The sequence below is a fragment of the Macrotis lagotis genome, chromosome 8, assembly GCF_037893015.1.
Source record: "Macrotis lagotis isolate mMagLag1 chromosome 8, bilby.v1.9.chrom.fasta, whole genome shotgun sequence".
NCBI lineage: Eukaryota > Metazoa > Chordata > Mammalia > Peramelemorphia > Peramelidae > Macrotis > Macrotis lagotis.
Window position 1 is genome coordinate 141,720,695 of NC_133665.1, and position 20,804 is coordinate 141,741,498.

General features: G+C 40.2%; 1 protein-coding gene across 3 annotated transcripts in view; it reads right to left on the reverse strand.

Moving 5' to 3' along the window:
* Positions 1–6,806, reverse strand: part of HRH1 (histamine receptor H1) — a 105,775-nt gene extending 98,969 nt beyond the window's left edge. For 2 of the 3 annotated variants that reach the window (XM_074198562.1, XM_074198561.1), the window contains exons 1-2: positions 6,752–6,806; positions 5,835–5,923 (exon numbers count right to left, since the gene is read on the reverse strand). The gene's annotated coding sequence lies outside the window, so the exon portion shown is untranslated. The remainder of the gene's footprint in view (positions 1–5,834; positions 5,924–6,751) is intronic. The other variant, XM_074198564.1, reaches the window with a different exon arrangement.
* Positions 6,807–20,804: the final 13,998 nt, after the last annotated feature.

The window sequence follows — 20,804 nt, forward strand, 5'->3', positions numbered from 1 at the left end:
TTTGATGGAGACCAGCTGTGCTCTCTCTCTCTCTCTCTCTCTCTCTCTCTCCTCTCTCTCTCTCTCTCTCTCTCTCTCTGCAAAGTAAAAGTTTATTGAGACTACATCCTGAGGGGATTTAATTTGTTATAAGTTTTTGGAGCTATTATAGATGGGCAAGAGCAGAAAACGGAGGTCCTCTTTGAGGCAGGGTTTATGTCTTGAATAAGAAATGTCTCCTTCCTCAGACCCTGAGTAAAGGGAAGGGAAAGAGTTAGAGAAATTCCTAATCTTCTCTTCATAATGCCAATCTCTGTCAGGGAATCACTTAACATGCAGTTCCACCACCTCAGGTTCTGAATCAAGATAACTGACAGCTTCCCCAGGTACCTTCTGGACTCTGAAGAGGAACTGTGAAATCTATTCCCATTTCTACTGGCTTACCAACTGATCTCCATCTCCCTCAATGCTTTTTATTCCTTTGTAATTATAAAAGTGTGGAGAATAACCAGGATTCTCTGTTTGAATCCATTTTAGGGTGCTTGGCTTTTTTCCTTTAATCTATGATTACTAGGGATTTTCCTGTGTTTCTTAAGTCTTCCACACCATGTGGGAGGCGTGCTCCATAGAGCAGAGCCTTCATAGAAGAGCCCAGGGATCATGTTCTTTCTCAGCACTGTCTGTGAAAGTCCAATGATCCACTAGCTGGCTCCAAGTGAGTGAGTGACAGGGGCCAGCCATCTGCCAGTGACTGGACGCCAGCTACTCAGCAAGGAATCAGCAGAGGAAGGGTGGAAGCTATTTTGGTATGATGCCCTGTCATTTACATAGAACAAGATGCCAGAGGTCATTGCCCAGCAGCAGGTACAAAAACCCTCCCACTTCCTCTCCTGAGCCCTAAGAGAATTAGCCTTGAATAGGCAATGACTGACAAGCTAGGCTTCCTATCTTAAGTGAAAGGAAGGAAAAGTCACAGACTAACGTGAATGCTACATAGGAAATTAAGAGTGAGACAAGAGCAATGGCACCTTGGGGAGGAGAAAAATAAGGAACCCCTATGCTATAGCCACTTGGGATAGCTGTGCTAGAGACCAAGGGCCTCTTGGAAAATAAGCAGGGGGAACGATGCCAGGCTTTGTATGGGAGGGAGGCTGTGGGATGAAGTTGGGTCACAGGTATGGGGTAGGATCTGAGTTTGCTGGCCTGGTTTGAATTTCTAAGTTCAAAGTTGGAGACTTCTCACACTCATCTTCTCTCTACTCTTTCCTTTGCTTTCCTCAGAAAAGTGTATCCATTCACCAAAGCTCCATTTCTTAAAGGTTTGCTTACTTTGTTTCCTTTTAAAAATCCATTTTCTAAGATTCATGTGGTTGACAATTGCATCTTTATACATATCTGAGCAGATGAAAATGAGAAAAAAATACTATGGGGAAAGAGGGAAGGAAAGAGGAAGGGAGAAGGAGAGAGATGGATAAAGTGAGAGAGAGAGAGAGAGAGAGAGAGAGAGAGAGAGAGAGAGAGAGAGAGAGAGAGAGAAGATGGAGATAGAAAGAGGTAGGGAAAGAAGAAGAGAGGGACAAAGAGGCGAAGAGGGAAAAGTGGGGAGAGATAGAGACAGAGACATCCAGAGAGACAGAGACCAAGAGACAGAGAGACAAAGAGACACAGAGACAGAGAAAGAGGGAGGGCAAAAGAGGGAGAGCAGAATAAGGAAAGAAAGGGGGAGAGACACAGAGAGTCACAGAGACAGAAACAGAGAGAGAGAGAGACAGAGAGACAGAGACAGAGAGACAGAGACAGAGAAAGAGGGAGAGAGAACTTCAAAAAACCTTTTCCTCTACATTCCCCATTTGTCACTTCCTATTGTGTCATATTTGTATATTTCTGCACTCTAGTTTTGCCATTATGCATCAATCTACTGATCATTTGGAATACAAATTGCTTGAAAAGTTTAGTGATTTTTTTTGGACCTAGAAATCTCCTGGAAAGTTGAATATCTTGATTTTATAAATGTATAAAGAATTAAAAATAAAGACATTATAAGGGTATTTCAAAGAAATGTCTAAGAACTGGAGAATTCTAAGGTAATTCACAGCAAGATGGGGAGCTTGATCAGTCAATACTCTGGGAATTACCTGATCTACTGGATCATTCAAAAATTAAAAAAGAAATCCACAATCATAGGAGAAGGTATCTAGGAAGAAATCCACAATCATAGGAGAGATAGGTATCTAGGACACTTAATGAAAAGGAGAAGGTGGTCAAGAAAACAGAGTCCTTACTAAGGTCATCTTGCAAGGTATTCTCTGGCATACCCAGCCAGAAACTGGAAATGGTTGCTGAATGGCATTTGTAAGCTAGTTATTAGTTGATAGACTTCCTGCTATGATCTTCTCAGTCAGCTTAGAAGCATTTATTTATTTATTCATTTATTTGGTTGTTTATTGATTGATTGATTTATAAGAAGTATTTTTTAATCATCTACTCTGTGTCAGACTCTGTATTAAAAGTTGGGAATATAAAGAAAGGCAAATGACAGTCTCTGCCCTCAAGGAGCTCCCAGTCTAATGTAGGGAGACAACATGCTAACGACTATGTACATAGAGCTGTACATACAAAGGATAGATTGGTGATAATCAACAGAGGACTAAGTCAGACACTTTGAAAGCACACTACACAAGGAGATATTAGTTTAGGCCAGCCTCAAGAAACCTAGAACTAGACCTTGTCATCCTTAAGGGCTATGCATTTCAAATGCACAATACTGAATACTTTCAGTAGAGAAAATTCAAGCCAAAAATCTCAAGGGAGTCAACATACAACATTCTAAGTCCATGGATTCTATTCCACCAGGCATATTGTCACTACCTAAAGATTTGTACTTTGGAGTTGCTGAAGATGAAAGGATTGTGGACACATATAAACAGGATGTCCCTTAAATGTACTATGATTTTAACCTAGAAGAGTTCTAACAGAAATCAGCATAGGTAAGATGTCTGAATTTGTGGTCAAGCTGTTCAGGAAGGAGAGTTGTGCTGAGGGATCTTGACTTTCATGATCGGTCGAAAGCTATTACATATCTAGTCATGGAATGATGGGGCAACTCTCCTTTACAGAATAGTCACAGAGACTTTCAAGACCCCTTTGAAGACAATTTATGACAACTTCTTATTACCTAAAGGAAATATAGCTGGAATTCTTGATGAGCTGATAAAGATTGTTGAATATCTACTTTAATTGGTTCATTAAAAGAGAATGCCTAACAGTTGTGTGAAGATTGTCACAACCACACCATGACTCAGAAACAGAACACGCAATTCTGATGGAAGAAAGGATTGAACCCAGAAGCAACAACTTTCCTGGCTAGAATTTCTGCTGTTGAAATTCCTAAGGAACAGAGGTATTATCCTACAGAGCATAGTAACACTGCCAGTCTGCCCTTTTCCTCATCCCTACACTCCAAGTTTAGGCTTAGGAATTCAGATATGAGGACTGGCAAGCCTGTGTCATCATGCAACCTAGCTGTAGGAATAGACAAGTCAGCAGATCACAATTAAGACAGAGGTATGTGATTAGTGACCAGACTAATTTATGATATTACAGGAGAAAAATCAAGAAGCGATTACAATGCAATCAAATGACAGTGCTAATGTTTATCTATGTTAATATGTGTTCTGCATGTATATGTAAATGTTCATTGATGCACATGCCAATTAGTGTTCATTTTGAGTTCTTTTTTCTTGATATAATTATCTGTTAGTTATGTAAAGTTGGCTTTTTGCTTATATTTTGCTCTTTATTCACATTTTTATTTTGTAGCATAATAACGTTGCTATGTCTTTGCTTTGTTGTTGTCCATATTTTCTTGTATTCTACAGATATAATTGATACTGCTATAACATATGCCTGTAATATTTTCTCAACATGATTTTGACCTATGGTCATTAAAGCAGCCTGTAACTGAGTTATATCTATTGTATATTTATTTGTACAGATGATATATATTTGCTCTGAATGGCATCCTGAGATGATTATCTGAGATGTTGAGTTAACCATATTTCTGTTGATTAGAGATTTCAAATGTACTTTGGCTGATTTTGCAAGAAGTTGAAAATTTATGACTCTGGGGAGGAAATTGAGGGATTTTTGTAAGTCAACGCCTACTGGTTTGTTCCCCTCCTTGACTGTAAGGGAGTTAGTCTTGACCTAGACTGATAAGGCTAAAGACCAAGATTAACAGCTATTCCTCCTATCCCAAGAGAAAGAAAAGTCAGAAGCCATAGATAGACCAAAGTGGGTACATGATAGGGGCGAGTTGCACTGGGGATTGAGAATGAGCTTGGGAGTGACTTAGATGACAGAGGAGCCATCAACATTGGTGGTTACTATAATGAGGTTGGGTATTATGTCAGGAACCTGAAGTGAGGGAGAGAAGAGAGTGGAGAGTGGAGAGAGAGAGGGGGAGGGGAGAGAGAGAGAGAGAGAGAGAGAGAAGAGAGAGAGAGAGAGAGAGAGGAGAGAGAGAGAGAGAGAGAGAGAGAAGAGAAGAGAAGAGAAGAGAAGAGAAGAGAAGAGAAGAGAAGAGAAGAGAAGAGAAGAGAAGAGAAGAGAAGAGAAGAGAAGAGAAGAGAAGAGAAGAGAGAAGAGAAGAGAAGGGAGGGGAAGGGAGGGGAGGGGAGGGGATAGGGAGAAGAGAAGACAAGGGAGAAGGAAGAAGAGAACCAGAGTGGCCAGTGGGACAGGAACTGTGAGACTGAGTCTTGGTGATAGGTGATTTCTTAGACTCCCCACTCTTCTTTCTCTATCTTTTCCTTTTCCAGAAAGAGTGACTCTCCCCTAAATCTTTTCCTTTTGCTTTAAAACTAGTTTTCAAATTAACCATTTCATTTCTGATATATGTGTTTGTACAAACTCAGTTGAGGAAAGACAATAGAGGAAGGCCATGTATGTGTGTGATAAATCTTTTTTTAAAAAACTAATATATATATATATATATATATATATATATATATATATATATATATATATATTTACCAGAGAGATTGTTCTTTGGGGGGAGGGATAGAGCTGAACATAGTAATTAATTTTTATTAATTTTTATGACTTCCCAGAGTTGGAAGAAAAAATGTGGAGCAGAATCTTGGATAATGAATCAGTATTTCAGCTGAAGGGGAAAGAGAGACTATTCCCTATTTCTGGAATGCTCTGCCCTCTCATCTCCTGTTAGTTTCTCTGGTTCTATTTTTCTGATCTGTGCCCCCCTCCCCCCACCCCAGCTGATATTTCCCCCTTTCTGCTTATTTTCAAGTACTCTGTATTTAACTTGTATGTCCCTACTTATTTAGAATTCTCTCTCTAATTAGAATATATACCCCTTGAGATCTGGCACTGGTGTTTTCTTTTTTCTTGCTTGTTTCTTTTTTTTTTTTGGTATTATTAGAGCTGAACATAGTGCCTGGTGTATAAGCAACTATTTAAATGCTTTTTGACTACCTAATCACCTGAGATGATCAGAGAGTGGTATGACAGGTACCTTCTGGATCACTTCCCTCCTTTTCATCGTTCTCCCTGATTTATTCCAATGGGAAACCCTTCCTATAGAAGGTCATAGTGGGAGGAGGATCTGCAGAGGAATAGCTGAGATGGGGGCGACCGCAGGGAGATAGGAACGGCCCTTCTCATCAGCCTGGCAACGCAGCACCACCCTCCTGCTACTATGTAGACAGGCCAGCGGCTTCTTTAAGATGCTCCCGCAGCCACTCTCGAATAACATTCAACAGGTGGGTGGCCCGGTTCCCCAAACCCACCCCATTTACGGCTACGGACAGAGAGGCAGGACTTTTGAAGCGACTTACCCCGGTCCCAAAGGCGACGGAAAAGCAGGTGAACGCAGTTCTCTTTCCTCTAGACTTGAGCTCCTTCTCGAGCTTCTGGATCTCGGACCCTGCCACAAAAGGGATCAGAATGAAACACCTGGGCATTTATTTAGCCAGTGGTCGTTGAATATTCACAGCATACAATCAATCACTCATATTGCCAGGGACCATGTCAGCCTCCTCTGGCTTCTGAGCAGGAGACCTCGATCCCCTCCCTGGGGCTGCAGCTTCCAGCTGCCTCCCCAGCTTTGTCCTCCCCGGTCTTCCCGAAAAGCCGCCCATCCCTTTCCATGCAAGCAAGGCGCCCCGAGCGCTCTGGTCTGTTGTCATCCTCATCTTCATCATCAGGATCCTCCCCACCTGCTCCTTTGCACACACACATAGTCACACTCACACTCACACTCACAGAGGTTTGCTGAGCCGGAGGCTCCCTGGAAATCAGGGTGGCTGAGGTCCAGGACGGACCGCAACTCCCCCGCCAAGCCCCCGAACGGGCGGGCAGGACCTTGGAGGGTTCCTGCCCCGCGGTGGGTGGGGGGCCGCTGCTTCTCCCCTAGGGCTTGGGGGAAGCCACAGGTGCCCGGAGCCGAAGGCGGAGACCCCCGGCCCAGACAAGGCGTCCTGTCCCCAGCCTGCCCGCGGGGCCCCGGGGAGCCCGGGACGCGTCCTCCAGCGCCGCGCCTCGCAGCCCAGCCCGTCCCTCCCGGAGCCCCGCGCCGGCCGGACTGCTGGACCCGCGTGGAGTGTGTGTGTTGTGCGTGTGTTGCATGTGCATGTGTGTGTTGTGTGTGCATGTGTGTGTGCCGTGCGCGCGCGTCTCCCCAGGAGCCCCGACGCCTTCGGGCGCCCCCCGCCCCCGCTCCCCGAGTCCCGGGGCCGGACAGAGCCGGACTCACCGGGGCAGCCGGGCCGCGCCCCGCACAAGTTTCCCGGCGGGTCCGCGTCTCCTCGGGCCGAGCGGGCCGGGCCGGGCCGGCCGGAGGCGGCAGCAGCGCGCCCAGCGGAGCGGAGAGCCGAGCGGCCGCGGAGCCGGCCGGGGCGCGGAGCGGAGAGCCGAGCGGGGAGGGGCCGCGGGAGGGGCGGGCCGGGGCGGGCCGGGGCGGGCCGGGGCGGGCCCAGAGCCGGCAGCCGGGCCCCAGGCTCCGGGGGCCGGAGGGGAGCGGGCCGGGGTCTCGCCCAGAATGTCCCCAGGTGGCCGGCGGCCGGTCAGAGTCGGGAAGCCGGGGGGGGGGGGGGTGTGAGGAGGGGTCAATGGGGGGCAGAGGAGCAGAGAATACTGAAGGGGAGAAGGCAACCGGGACGGCCAAGGGCAAGAGAGGACCGGGCAGCCAGAGCGGCGGCCTCCAGCCCTCAGTCCTGGAGCGCGCGTTTCCTTTCTAGACTTCTCCATCCCTGGTGGGAAGCAGCCTCGAACAGTGAGAGCTGTCAAGAAAGCCCTTCCTCAGGCCTCCTGAACTTTTTTTTTTAGGTTTTTGCTTGAGGCTAAATGACTTGCCCAAGGCCATACAGCTAGGTCCTTATTAAGTGTCTGAGGCCGGATTTGAACTCAGGGTCCTCCTGACTCCAGAGTCGGTGTCCTGAACTCCTTTTGAGTAGTTCAGGCAAAGGTTTGATGATTGTCTGCTCGGACCGGCAGAGGAAATCTGTGTTCTCATAAGGGTTTGTGAAGTCGCTGTCTTATCATGATTTGAGCATTAGATTCAAAAGATCTGGGTTTGAATCCCGCCTCCTCCATAATTGTGTTGGGGGGCTGGGAGATTGCCTCAGTTTCTACATTTTTAAACGACAGGATTGGATTCTGAGATCCTTTCTATCTCAATGATTCTCCCTTTCCCCAGGGTCTTTGGTTGACTGATTCCTTTCATCATGTAGGTTTATTTTTATTTGAAAAAATGTGGGGGAGAAGAAATATAGGGAGAAGGCCCCTCCCCCTCCATAGAAAGACTTCAGTGAAATCTCTTTTCTCCCCTTTTAGTGTGGTTTCCATGGTCACCCTTAGTCAGAAACCTTTATGAACATGTTCAGGACTCAAGTAACCTTAACTTTCAATTCATTATGGGGCGAGAAGATGAAGCCTGTGGAGCCTGGGTAAGAATGTTTCTCTGACACAAGTCAATGGCCTCAAACTGGGCAGAGAAATCAGCCTCCCTGAAGCAGCAGGGCACCCTGAGGGAGAGGAGTGATAGCAGAGAGATAGGCCAGGCAAATCAAACCACTACCCACCACCATCACCAACACCATCACCTTGACCACCATTTTCTCTTGATGGAGACAACCTGATGGAGACAACCCAAGACCCTAGATCTGAGAGTTTTGGGAAGAGCGATGTTTTCAGCTTAGTATTCTCAACCATCATTCTGCAAACATGTGCTGATATAACCTGGCAACTCCTTTAAGAGCTGCCACTGAACATCCAGAAAGGAGAGTTCTTATAGCTAAAATCTCACCCTGGTTCCAGTTTCTTTCTCTTCCTTGGAAGAATGAAAGGGTCCCTTGAGAAGGATGAGATGGTGGTGGGGAAGAGGGCTAGAGATATCTAGCCTGCCTTCCTTCAGTGTCAAACCTTGACACAGATGAGTCTTTTTGCAGATGCAGTTTTCCTTACACATGGGCACCATGACTGTAGCTCTAAATATTCTACTTCCTATGGAGAAAAAAAATATTAAAAAGTGCAAAAAATGTTTTCTAGAAGGGGAAGATAAAAATCTATTTCTGAAACAAAACTGACCTCAGAAAAGTGCCAGAAATGCTTTTTCAAAATTAAAAAACTACCAATTCTCCAGTTTTAAAGAGCTGGCCTGAGGCAATGCCCCAAAGAAGAAGACGTGGATTTATCATCACAAAATAATCAGCCTGGGAGCAAAAATCATCCTAAGTTTCTCAGGCTGTGGTAGAAAAGAATTTCCATTTACACCCATTTAAGTCATCAAAAATATAAACAAGTCTAAATCATAACCTTTTATCTTGGAATGTTGCTCATTTCTTCATGATTCCATGGACCACAGAATACCACACCCTTCTCCACCATCTCCTGAACTTTGTTCATCTCATTGTCTGCTGCCCTCTTTCTCTTTTGCTTTCAATCTTTCCCAATTTCAGTCATTTATCATATATCTTCTCATTATGTGGACAAAGTATTTAACTTTCAGTTTCAGTCTTTGTCCTTCCAATGAATAACCTGAATTAATTTCTTTAAATATTGATTGATTTAATTTCACTGTTGTCCAAGGGACTCTCAAAAATCTTTTAAATGTTTTAGTGAAGTTAATGAAACAGAAGAAGGTTTTTTGGTACTCCTTGCTTTCTCCATAATCCAGTGAATTTTGGAAATTTGGTCTTTGAGAAGAATGGGGGGGACAAGGGAAGAAGGCTAGAAATATCCATTCTGCCTTCCTCAGAGTCACAATGATAGTCCTTGGTACAGACAGGCCTTTCTACAAATAGAATCTTCCTTACACCTTGGGGTTTTTATTTGACCTGAAACAATTTAGTTTAATAGGAGCCAAAAGGCATATTTAAAACACAATGGGTTGATCCCAAGGAAATGAAATACTGAAGAAGCAAAGGACAGAAAGAAAAATATTCCTAAGGATGAAATTCCCATGTAGGGAGAGACCCATATGAAGAGAGGAAATCAGAGAAGATATGAAAAGGAGAATCTAAATCAGACAATGCAGAATGAAAGTGCCCTAGCATTAGGAAGGAGATAACTCAGCTTAACCAAGAAAGTTTGTTGTCCATTTCACCCAAGGGGAAACTCCCTAAATTCTCTAGCATAGCAAACTGGGAATAGGGACATGATGGAGACTGCCAATGCTTCTCCTGCTTTTCAGGGTCTTTTGCTTCACCAGAAGTTAGTTTGGCCTCTTCTATCTTCTCTCTCAGAGTTGGAAGCCAGAAGTGCCCAAAATAACTCAAAACTTGAAGAAGGCAATTTGAAACTTGAGGAGTCCCAAAAAGGACTGAAGAAGGCTAGATCTCTTCCATTCACCCAGGGCAAGTCATTTATCTCCCAAAAATGTGGGAGTTCCATACCAATAGGTTTTGGGGCTGAGGTTGGGGGTTGGGGGGAGAGAAGTAAGATTGGGGGGAAAATTGTAAAACTCAAATAATATTTTTAATAAAAAACAATTTAAAATAAAAATAAAAAATAAAAAACAAAAACAAAACAAAAAATGTTTGTCCTTCCTTCTTAAAGAAGACCATGACAATTGAGAGATGATGAATTGGATTTTGAGTGAGGGGATGATGCTGTGCTAAATCACCATCCTCACTTTCTTTTCCAGAGCCATCTAGGTCCAGTGGTCAGATAGGAATTAGGACAACTGGAGATGACCCTGGATGCAAGGCAGTCAGGGTGAAGTGACTTGCCCAAGGTCACACAGCTAGGAGGAATCAAGTTTCTGAGGCTGAATTTGAACTCCCATCTTCATGACTCCAAGGCCAGTGCTCTATCCACTGTGCCATCTAGCTGGGGTGGGGGGTGGGGCTGGAATTAGAGATAGAATGGATAAGTATAAATATTTACAAGATAATTTAAGAGGGAGTTTACTGGAAGTTGAAGGGGTCAGGAAGGACTTTGCATCAAATGGTGTTTAAGCTTTGTCCTCAAGAGGAGAGGGCATCTGTGAGGTTGAGATGGGACCCATGGGATAGCTATCATGAAGGCATGGAAAGGAGAGATGGTGTGTTGTTTGTTGGAGTGGGGAGTAGAGATTGAGAAAGGTCAGTTTGGTGGACTACATATTTCAAGAGGGAGAGTAATGTCTAATGTAGTTGGACATTCGGAATGACCACTTAAAGTTTGACATCACTGTTAACACAATGCAGTTTTGAAATCTAGACAATTTTACTTGAGTAAAAGGCTTTGTTTGTTATTTGAGATCATTCCCCAAATGAATTCCAGGCATTCTAGAAACCAAGTAATTCCAATTGCTTCGGTGGGCTTCTAGTTATCTTGATGAATTATTATGCCCATTTGCTAATATAAACACTCAACTGTAACACATCACAGACATCCATTAATGTTATCCCTAATTCCCCATTTCCCTGATTGATCCATTATTTCTTGGTCTTAAAATCTCATCATGGGACTTCTTGGTCTTAGAATCTCATCATGGGACTTTCCCCTTCTTTCTCAACTGCTGCACTGCCACCTTGAAAAAACTGCTACCTTGAGACCCTCCTTTCTTTATTAATGACTCCCTCCCCATGGCCAAAGTTTAGAAAATACTTCTCCTCATTCACACCTCGACTCTTTCTCTGAATTTTTCTTTTTCTTTCTATAGGTGAGAGTATCCTTCCCCACACTTTCCACTTCCCCTTTATAGATTGTTAACCTGCCTCCTTGATGAAAGAGATTGTCCTTTTTATATTTCTATCCCCATGTTTCCCTCTATTTACTCTCTCTCTTCTTTTTCTCTGTTTTTATCATCATTCTATCCATCTATCTATAAATTTCTGTCAGTATATCACCTATTATCATCTATCATCTCTCTATCTAGCCATCTATTTTTCTATCTATCTATCTATCCATTTATCTTGACCCTTGTCTTGGGAATTGTGTGAATTAATCTAGACTCATGCTTTATAAAAATTATAGAGTTTAAGGGAAGCTCATTTCTAATGTGCAGCTATGTAGAAATTACAGAAGTGAAAAAAAAAAAGATCCAGAAGTTTGAATTTTTCTAATTTCCCCACCCCGCCTTTTTTGGGTCTTTGTTCAGTTCTGCAAGAAATTTGTACTTTAGGATTCATCTCAAAGGTTTCACTTCCTGAGTAGAAGTTGCTTCCATTAGGGCTCTGATAAATACTATCTCTCAAGAAACCAAATGGATGGACTCTTAATGTTGGAAAATATCAAGCTAGAAATACTGGAAGTCAGCTGCGATGATTAAAGTCCTCCTTTGGGACTGTTAAGAGGATACTTAGTGGAGAGACAGGAGAGACTGTATCAGAGAGTAAGAAGGTCAACATAGAGCTTGTGGCTATGGACAGAGATACTGACCATCTATCTACAGGAAGTCACAGAGACAGGAAAATCTTAAACAAACTTGACTTTGCAGTGTGGTTTTGTTGAAGAAGATTGATGTTATGTAACCAAGGAAACGGTAATTTATTATCTCACTTTGGCTTCCTCGTCCATTTTTATTGGAAATTAATTAACAACATCAGTGAGGGCTCACAGGTATATATAATGCTTCTTGGGTTTCCCAAACCTTTATTTCATAACATATGTGTGAGGTAGATAGTGCAGTCATTATGAATCTCTTTTTACAGAAGAAGAGATTAAGGCTCTAAGAGATGGAATATCTCACTGAAGGCCCCTCAACAAAGGAACAGTAAAGTCAGGACTTAAACCTATACCTTCTCGTCCCAAGTGCAGTGCTTGTCCTTACCACCAATTCAGAGAATAGATTAATAAAGCAATAATCATTTATTAAGCACCTACAGGAACACAAATACAAAAATAAAATAGTCCTTAACCTCATGAAGCTGACATATACCCCTAAAAGTAAATAAAAAATCAATACAAGGTAATTTGTGTGTGTGTACATATGCATGTATATGCATGTGTGAGTGTATGTGTATATCTATGCGTGCATTTTTAGAATCTGGGTGGAGGATAGATGGTAAAGAAACTATCAGCTAGGGAAATCAGAAAAGTCTTCATAGAAGAAATGGTATTGTTGGGGAATGTTGAAAGAAATGAGGGATCCTGAAGGTAAATTGAATTATAGGTATGGAGGATAATCTGTGCAAAGGTATAGAGATGGGAGATGGTATATTGTGTGTGAAGAAGAACAAAAAAGATCAGTTTGACTGGAGTGCAATGAAAGAGAGAGAGAGAGATAGAAACACATACACATGCACACACACACACACAGACAGACAGACAGATAGACACAGAGAGGTGGGAAACAGAGATAAAGAACAAGCATCTTGGTGGGAGGGTTATCAGGAAAGGCCTGATGTAAGAGGTAGCACCTAAGCAGTGCTTTCAAAACTAGGAATTTTAGTTTTCACAAGCCATCACATGGGGTTGACTTGGGACACCGTTACCAAATTAGTTATCTTCTGCATGAATTTATCTACCAACATCCTTCCTCAAAAGTCAACCGGAAGGGAATCTGAGATGTCAAATATGTTTTGACCAGGGCAGAGGAGAGTGGGATTGTCACTAAGCACCCTCCTCTCCCATCTCCATTCATCATTCACACTCTGACATTATCATTGATAATGTGTGGCAACTCAGGTCCACCACGCATCCATCCATTTTTTTTGTGACCTACAATGTTGATTCTCCTAACATTTTTGTATTCTGTGAATTCCCTCAAGAAAAAAGTGATAACTTTTTTTTAGTTTTTTTTTGTTTTTGCAAGGCAAATGGGGTTAAGTGGCTTGCCCAAGGCCACACAGCTAGGTAGTTAGTAAGTGTCTGAGGTTGGATTTGAACTCAGGTACTCCTGACTCCAGGGCTGATGCTCCATCCACCGTGCCACCTAGCCACCCCCAAGAATGATAATTTTTAGAATTCTCTTCCAAAGAGGAAATTTATCTTTTAATTGGGAATTCAGAATGACTGAAATAATTTCTTAACTCAAAAGGAAAGAGTCCTTAAATGGTGGAATTTCAGGCCCCAGAACATGCAGAAGAATCAGCATGGTAGGTCACAAAAAAGCAATGGATGGATACATGGTGGGCCTGAGTGGCAACACATTATCAATGATAAATGTCAATGTGTGAATGATGAATGGAGATGGGAGAGGTGGGTGCTTAGTGACAATCCCACTCTCCTCTGCCCTTTAAATTAAATGATTGTAAAAAGAGGAATTATTCTCACATATTCCTCATTCTCTGCTCATTCCATAAATCCTCTCCCCTTTCCCTTTTATTTAAATATATTTTTGCTTTGTCTGAGATCAGGATTGCTACTCCTCTTTTTTAATGAGCTAAAGCATAGCACATCCTGTTCCAGCCCTTTACTTTTACCCTGTGTATCTTTCTTTGCTTCAAATGTGTTTCTTGCAAATAATATATTGCAGGATTCTGGTTTTTAATCCATTCTGCTATCTGTTTCCCTTCTATGGGAGAGTTCATCTCATTCATATTCACAGTTATGATTACCTTCAATGAATTGTCCTCCATTTTATATCCCCCTTATTGGTATTTTTGTCTTTCCTTTCAACTTATCCCTTTTTACCAGTGTTTTGCTTTTGATTACTGTCTCCCTCAATTTGCCCTCTCTTCTGTCAGCTACCTTCCCTTTTTTTAATTCCCCTTCTTCTTTGACTTCCCCCCCCTCTCTTTTCCCTCCCTTTTATCCCCTTTCTACCCCCTTTCCTCTCCTTTTCCCCTATAGGGTAAGATACATTTCTAAATCCTTTTGGAAATGTATTTTATTCCCTCTCTGAGACAAATCTGTTGAACTCAGTGCTCATACCCTCTCTTCTTTCCCTGCACTATAACAGATCCTTTGTGCCTCTTCATGTGGGGTTATTTATCCTCTTATGCTCTGCCTCCTTCTCTCAGTATAATTCTTTTTTATGTCTTAATTGTTTTATACTTGTCTTGTACCTACTCTCTGCCTATCCATACTCATGTACTATCTTTGCTACCAACCAAGCTTCACTTATTTTCATATCTGCCTATCTGTAAAATTACTGTGTGTTTACATAGATGTGTAATTAATTGTCAATGATTGGGTATGCATATGTAGCAAGGGTTATCATTATATATATATGTTTATATGTTTACAAGGAGGCAATAACAAACATTTCTACCATTCCCCACCCCTGTTTTCTTTTCTAAAGGAGACTTTAATTCCTACTAGAGGAAAGAGAAGATGCTGGCTCCATAAGAGAAGGGTTATCAGATTGGAATTATGTCTATCTGCTCCCTTAAAAATTATTAACCTAGGAGAGATAATTTTTAAGTTCAAGCTAAACTCCTGATTACTATTGATTAATGGAAAAAGGGGATCTTAAGTTTTATTTCCAAGCCTTGATTTCTTTCCCACCAAATATCAGTTACACAATGACCACATATAGCAAATAGCAAAGAAACACATTTATCCAAGTCAATAGCCAAATCTAAATCAGAGAAAAGTGTGCACATAAGAATATGCACCAAACAGAATAGAATGAATGTGGTCTCCCTTTGGGTGTGAGGGACCTCAGCTCAACTAAGAGAAAGACTCCTAAATCTCATGCAGGGGAAAAATTGCCTGAAGTCTTTAGTGTCACAAGCAACAAGGAAATGACTGAAATGCTACATGTCAGCTTCTTCTCAGAATAATATCTTTTCATGTCCTCAAAGAGAAGTTGGAATTCCCTATGACCTCACTCTTGATGTTGAAGGCCAGAAGAACATGGAGAGATTGGAAAGATGTTATCTCTCCTCAAGCCTGATCTCATCAACTTTTCCCCAACCCTCATGAAAGCATAGATCATCGATTTCTATAAGTGAGGAGAATTCCCTACAAATGGGTTTTGGGAGTCAGGTTATTCTTGTATATTTATAGTTTGTTTTTGAGTATCTCTGTATACATAAATGCATTTGAATGAATACATATGCCCTTTTGTAGACTTTGGTGTTTATTTGAATGTGAGATTATTCATATCTAAATATCTGAATAGAGGCATTGTAATATAATTAAGAGTATACAATTCAGCCCTGGAGTGAGGAGGATCTGAGTCCAAATCTGACTTCAGGCACTTAATAATTACCTAGCTGTGTGACCTTGGGCAAGTCACTTAACCCCATTGCCTTGGGAAAAAAAGAGTATACCACTCTGGTGGAAGTGATAAGGAGTGGTCTAAAATCTAAATCTCATCAATTTATTAATAGATCATAACTCCTTAAAGACAAAGAGATTATTTTTGTTTCTGTCTCTAATTTGAATGCCTGAGAATCAACCTGGCATAGTGAATAGACTGCTGGTCTCCTGTTTAGAAAGCTCTGTGTTCAAATTCCACCTCTGAGATTACAGCAGAAAGTGTGGACTTTGGTATGTCACTTAATCTTCCAGTCACCAAAGCAATCTATGAAGACTATAAATTGCAAACAGGTACTGATCTGCATCAGTAGAGGCAATTCTTAAACTGACTTCTTATCCAAACACCAGAAAAAAAATCAGAGATCTGATTTTAAAAATCAATTTGATGCTTTATAAGTAGTGTTTAACAAATAATTGTGGAATTGAACTGAATTATTGATTGTGGGACTTTTGGTCAGTCCTTTTGCCAACCTGGGTCTCAGTTTACTCACATGTTAAATTAAGGTATTGGATAATAAGGTCCCTTCCTGATTGGATGTTCAGTAGCTCTTATGTGGACAGAAGTGAAACTGATGTTTGCCTGCGGGAATATGATTTATTGAAAGTGAATGATGAATAGTGATTATTATATAGGCTGAATGATTCACGTGTTGATTATAAAACACTTAGGTTTATGATGATAGCAATCGTCTTGTCACTAAAGCAGGATTAGATGGCAACGATTTTTGAATGAATGGATGAGAGGATGTGAGGGAGGAAGCACATATTTGGTTTTTGAGAGAAAATACGGCTTAATGATCATGGATGATTGCCAGAAAATTCCTTCCTGTCTGGTGTTGAATGAATGGATGAATGGAGGTACACTAAGCTGTAGGAAGCTGCAATTGTATTTGATTCTGATAAGTATAGAGGTTGTCCTGATACACCATGTAATGTGATTCTGACTTCTGATTCTTCTGCTATCTTCTGTGTTAAGGGAGAGTAGATGGGGCGTGGGGGAGAAGAGGGACACAGCTGTCTTGTCTCCCAAGACTCTCAAAGGAGAATCATGCATAGAATGTCAGAGCTATAAGGGACCTTAGGGATAATTGAATACAATCCCCTCATTATATGTATTGGGGGACTGAGGTTTAGGGAAGAGCTATGCCTTGCCTCAGGACATAGAGCTGAACATGTGAAGCTGACTTTTTTTTTTTTTTTGGCTTGGGCTTTTCATCATACCTGGAATGTTCTCTTCTTTTAACTAGACCTTTAGAATTTCTGACTTTAAGTTATATTGCCATCTCCCTGAGAAAGTGGAAGCTACCTCTCTAATCACACACACACACACACACACACACACACACACACACACACACACACACACACTCTCATATACAATTTACCTGTTTTCATATATACTTGAAGGGTGGGGATGATTTTTTATTTTGTCTTTGGGTCTCTAGGGTCTAGCAGATATTATGTTTAATCATATTTGGATTGGCTTAATAATATTGGATTAGATTTTAAACCACACTCGTAAATCCAGACTCAAGACAGGTTAGAGATGAAACTAACCTTCTAGGACAATGATAAATTGTACATTATATGCATGGATGAACAGAAATCCATATGCAAATATAGATGAATAGATTGCACATTTACTTAGAACTTGTTCTGTGTAAGACATTGTTGCAAATGAAATTTAACAAAAGGGTAAATTGAGACAATTCTCAGAGCAAGATATCATTTATTAACAAAAGCATTAAACTTTTTAATAAAAAGGGTCAATGGTGTGTGAAGGCACAAGAGTGAGGTGCATCTAAATCTAGGTGTGTTTTTCTTCTGATGGGCCCTCCAGTACATCATTGTACTGCCAAAGTACACTGCCAAAGTAAGACAATCCCAATTGGCAGACAATTTAATGGGAAGGTGGATAAGGAGTTCTCAGCTCCTCCTTATTTTTTATTATTGTTAGGGGATGGGGGTGGAACTCTAAGAGGGGAATTGGGGAAGCTTGGGTAGGGAAAGATAGTCTATTCAGGTATATATACATGCATTTCCTACATGTTCGTACTTGTTGAAAGGATAGTTTAATGGCTTATTAATAAAACTACTATTTCTTCTTATTGGCAATCTTTTCTGGATGCTCATATCTTAAACTCAGGTTCTTTCTTGGGTCCACAAAGTGCTTCATTTTAAAGCCTTTTTAGATGAGAGTGGGAGTGGGAGTAGATAATACTTTGTCCTTATTCTCATATCAGAGATTCTTAAGAATGGCTTTAATACAAAAAATGGATAAAATTGCAAAGGGAGCCAATTATATTGAAATAAAGTTAGCAAAACAAAGCCCCCCAGACCTCAATTTTATTACCTTCCTACCTAGCTGAAATGAATTAATGGGTAAAGATCTCCTGATAATAAACAAAAAGAAAGGCTAAATACATACCAAAATACTTATATCACCATTTTTTATAGTAGCAAAGTATTGAAAACAGTGTAGCTGCCTATCAACTTAGGAGTGGCTAAATAAAGTTTGGAATATGAACGTAATAGAATATTATTCTACTATAAAAATGATTCTCATGATGAATATGGAGAAGCATAGAAAGACATATAAATGAATACAAAGTGAAGTAAACAGAGCTGGGTAACCAATAAGCACCATGACTACAACAAAGCAAATAAAAAGATGCATGACTATGAATTAATAGAAAATGCATGTTGAAAAATCTAAAGGAAAAATTTAACCTTAAAGAAGTGATATGAGAAGATACTTCCTACCATTTCTTTGTAGAGATATGTGTGTGTGCATGCAGGCATGTGTGTGTACGTGTTGGAGGGGACGTCAGTTGTAAGGAAAATTATTTATAATGTTAGATTTTTAAAAATATGGAGTGGTTTTGTGTAATTATTTTCTCTTCATTTTCTTAATTTTTGTTGTTGATATAGGACAGTTGGATTTATGGTGGCAGGAGTAGGGTCACTGATACATTTTCAGGGGATTCATGAGATCAAGCTATTTTCAGAGTGATACTAAGAAGTTATTTACCTGTTAAAATACTCCTCCTTTATCAACTAATATTTGTTTAAGCTCAATTTTTTTCATAATCCTTCCCTTAACCACACACTGAACCAGATTGAATACAGAAGCAGCTAAAATAATCTGGTTATGTTCCATTAAGCTGGACAATAAAGAAACATACACAAATGTGCAAAACAATGCCACTCTTCATTAATTTCTGTGCTTTGGAAAATCTAGGTATTTTTAAAAAATATTGCTTATGTTAACTTAAAATGAGTTCATTATTTAACTAATAAATATTTTTAAAATTTACCAATTTTAATTTTTGAATATAGAAAAAATATATAAATATAGTCCATATAAAAAAACTCTTTAGGGGGTTCCCCAATAATTTTAAGAGTATAATGGGCTAACTAACCAATATGGTGCTGTTACCTAAACCAGGAAGAGTTAAAATAGAGAAAGAAAATTATAGACCTATTTCCCTGATGAATATAGATGCAAAAATCTTAAATAAAATCTTAGCAAAGCATTACAACAAGTTATCACTAGGATAATACATTATGATCAAGTAGGATTTATTCCAGGAATGCAGGGTTGGTTCAATATTAGGAAAACTGTTAGTATACTTAATTATATCAACAACAAACCTATCAGAAATCATATGATCATATCAATAGATGCTGAAAAAGCTTTTGAAAAATACAGCATCCATTCCTACTAAAAACACTAGAGAGTGTAGGAATAAATGGACTTTTCCTTAAAATAATGAGCAGTATCTATCTGAAATCATCAACAAGCATTATATTCAATGGGTAGAGGCTAGAGGCATTCCCAATAAGATCAGGGGTGAAACAAGGGTGTCCATTATCACCACTACTATTCAATATTGTATTAGAAATGTTAGCATCAGCAATTAGAGAAGAAAAAGAAATTAAAGGAATTAGAATTGGGAAGGAAGAGACAAAACTCTCACTCTTTGCAGATGACATGATGGTCTACCTAGAGAATCTCAAGAAATCATCCCCAAAACTACTGGAAACAATGAGTAATTTTAGCAAAGTTACAGGTTATAAAATTAACCCTCATAAATCCTCAACTTTTCTATATATGTCTAGCAAGAAACAGTAGGAAAAGCTAGAAAGAGAAATCCCATTCAAAGTAACCTCAGACAATATAAAATACTTGGGAGTCTATTTGCCAAGACAGACTCAGAATCTTTTTGAAAATAATTATAAAACACTTCTCACACAAATTAAATCAGATTTAAATAACTGGGCAAATATCAACTGCTCATGGATAGGTAGAGCTAATATAATAAAAATGACAATTCTACCAAAACTAAACTATCTGCTTAGTGCCCTACCAATCAAAGTTCCAAAAAATTACTTTAATGATTTAGAAAAAATTGTAAGTAAATTCATATGGAGAAATAAAAAGTCAAGAATTGCCAGGAGCTTAATGAAAAAAAGTACAAAAGAAGGTGGCTTAGCCCTACCTGATCTAAAATTATATTATAAAGCATCAGTCATCAAAACTGTTTGGTATTGGCTAAGAAAGAGAGTGGTGGACCAGTGGAATAGACTAGGTGTAAAAGCAGGAGATGATTATAGTAATCTGCTGTTTGATAAACCCAGAGTCCGGCCATTGGGATAAAAACTCCCTCTTTGATAAAAACTGCTGGGATAATTGGAAGTTAGTATGGAAGAAACTTAGATTAGACCAACACCTAACACCCTTTACTAAGATAACATCCAAAAGGTTACAGGACTTAGACATAAAAAAACAATACTACAAGCAAATTAGAAGATCAAGGACTAGTTTATTTGTCAGATCTATGGAAAGGGGAGCAGTTCATGACTAAGGAAGAGTTGGAGAACATCACCAAAAACCAATTAGATGATTTCGATTACATTAAATTAAAAAGCTTTTGCACAGATCAAAACACTGTAACCAAGATCAAAAGAAATGTAGTAAACTGGGAAACAATTTTTACAACTAATGATTCTGACAAAGGACTCATTTCTAAAATATATAGAGAACTGAGTTATATTTTTAAACCAAAAAGCCATTCCCCAATTGACAAATGGTCAAAGGGTATGCAAAGGCAATTTACAGATGAGGAGATCAAAGCAATTCCTAGCCATATGAAAAAATGCTCTAAATC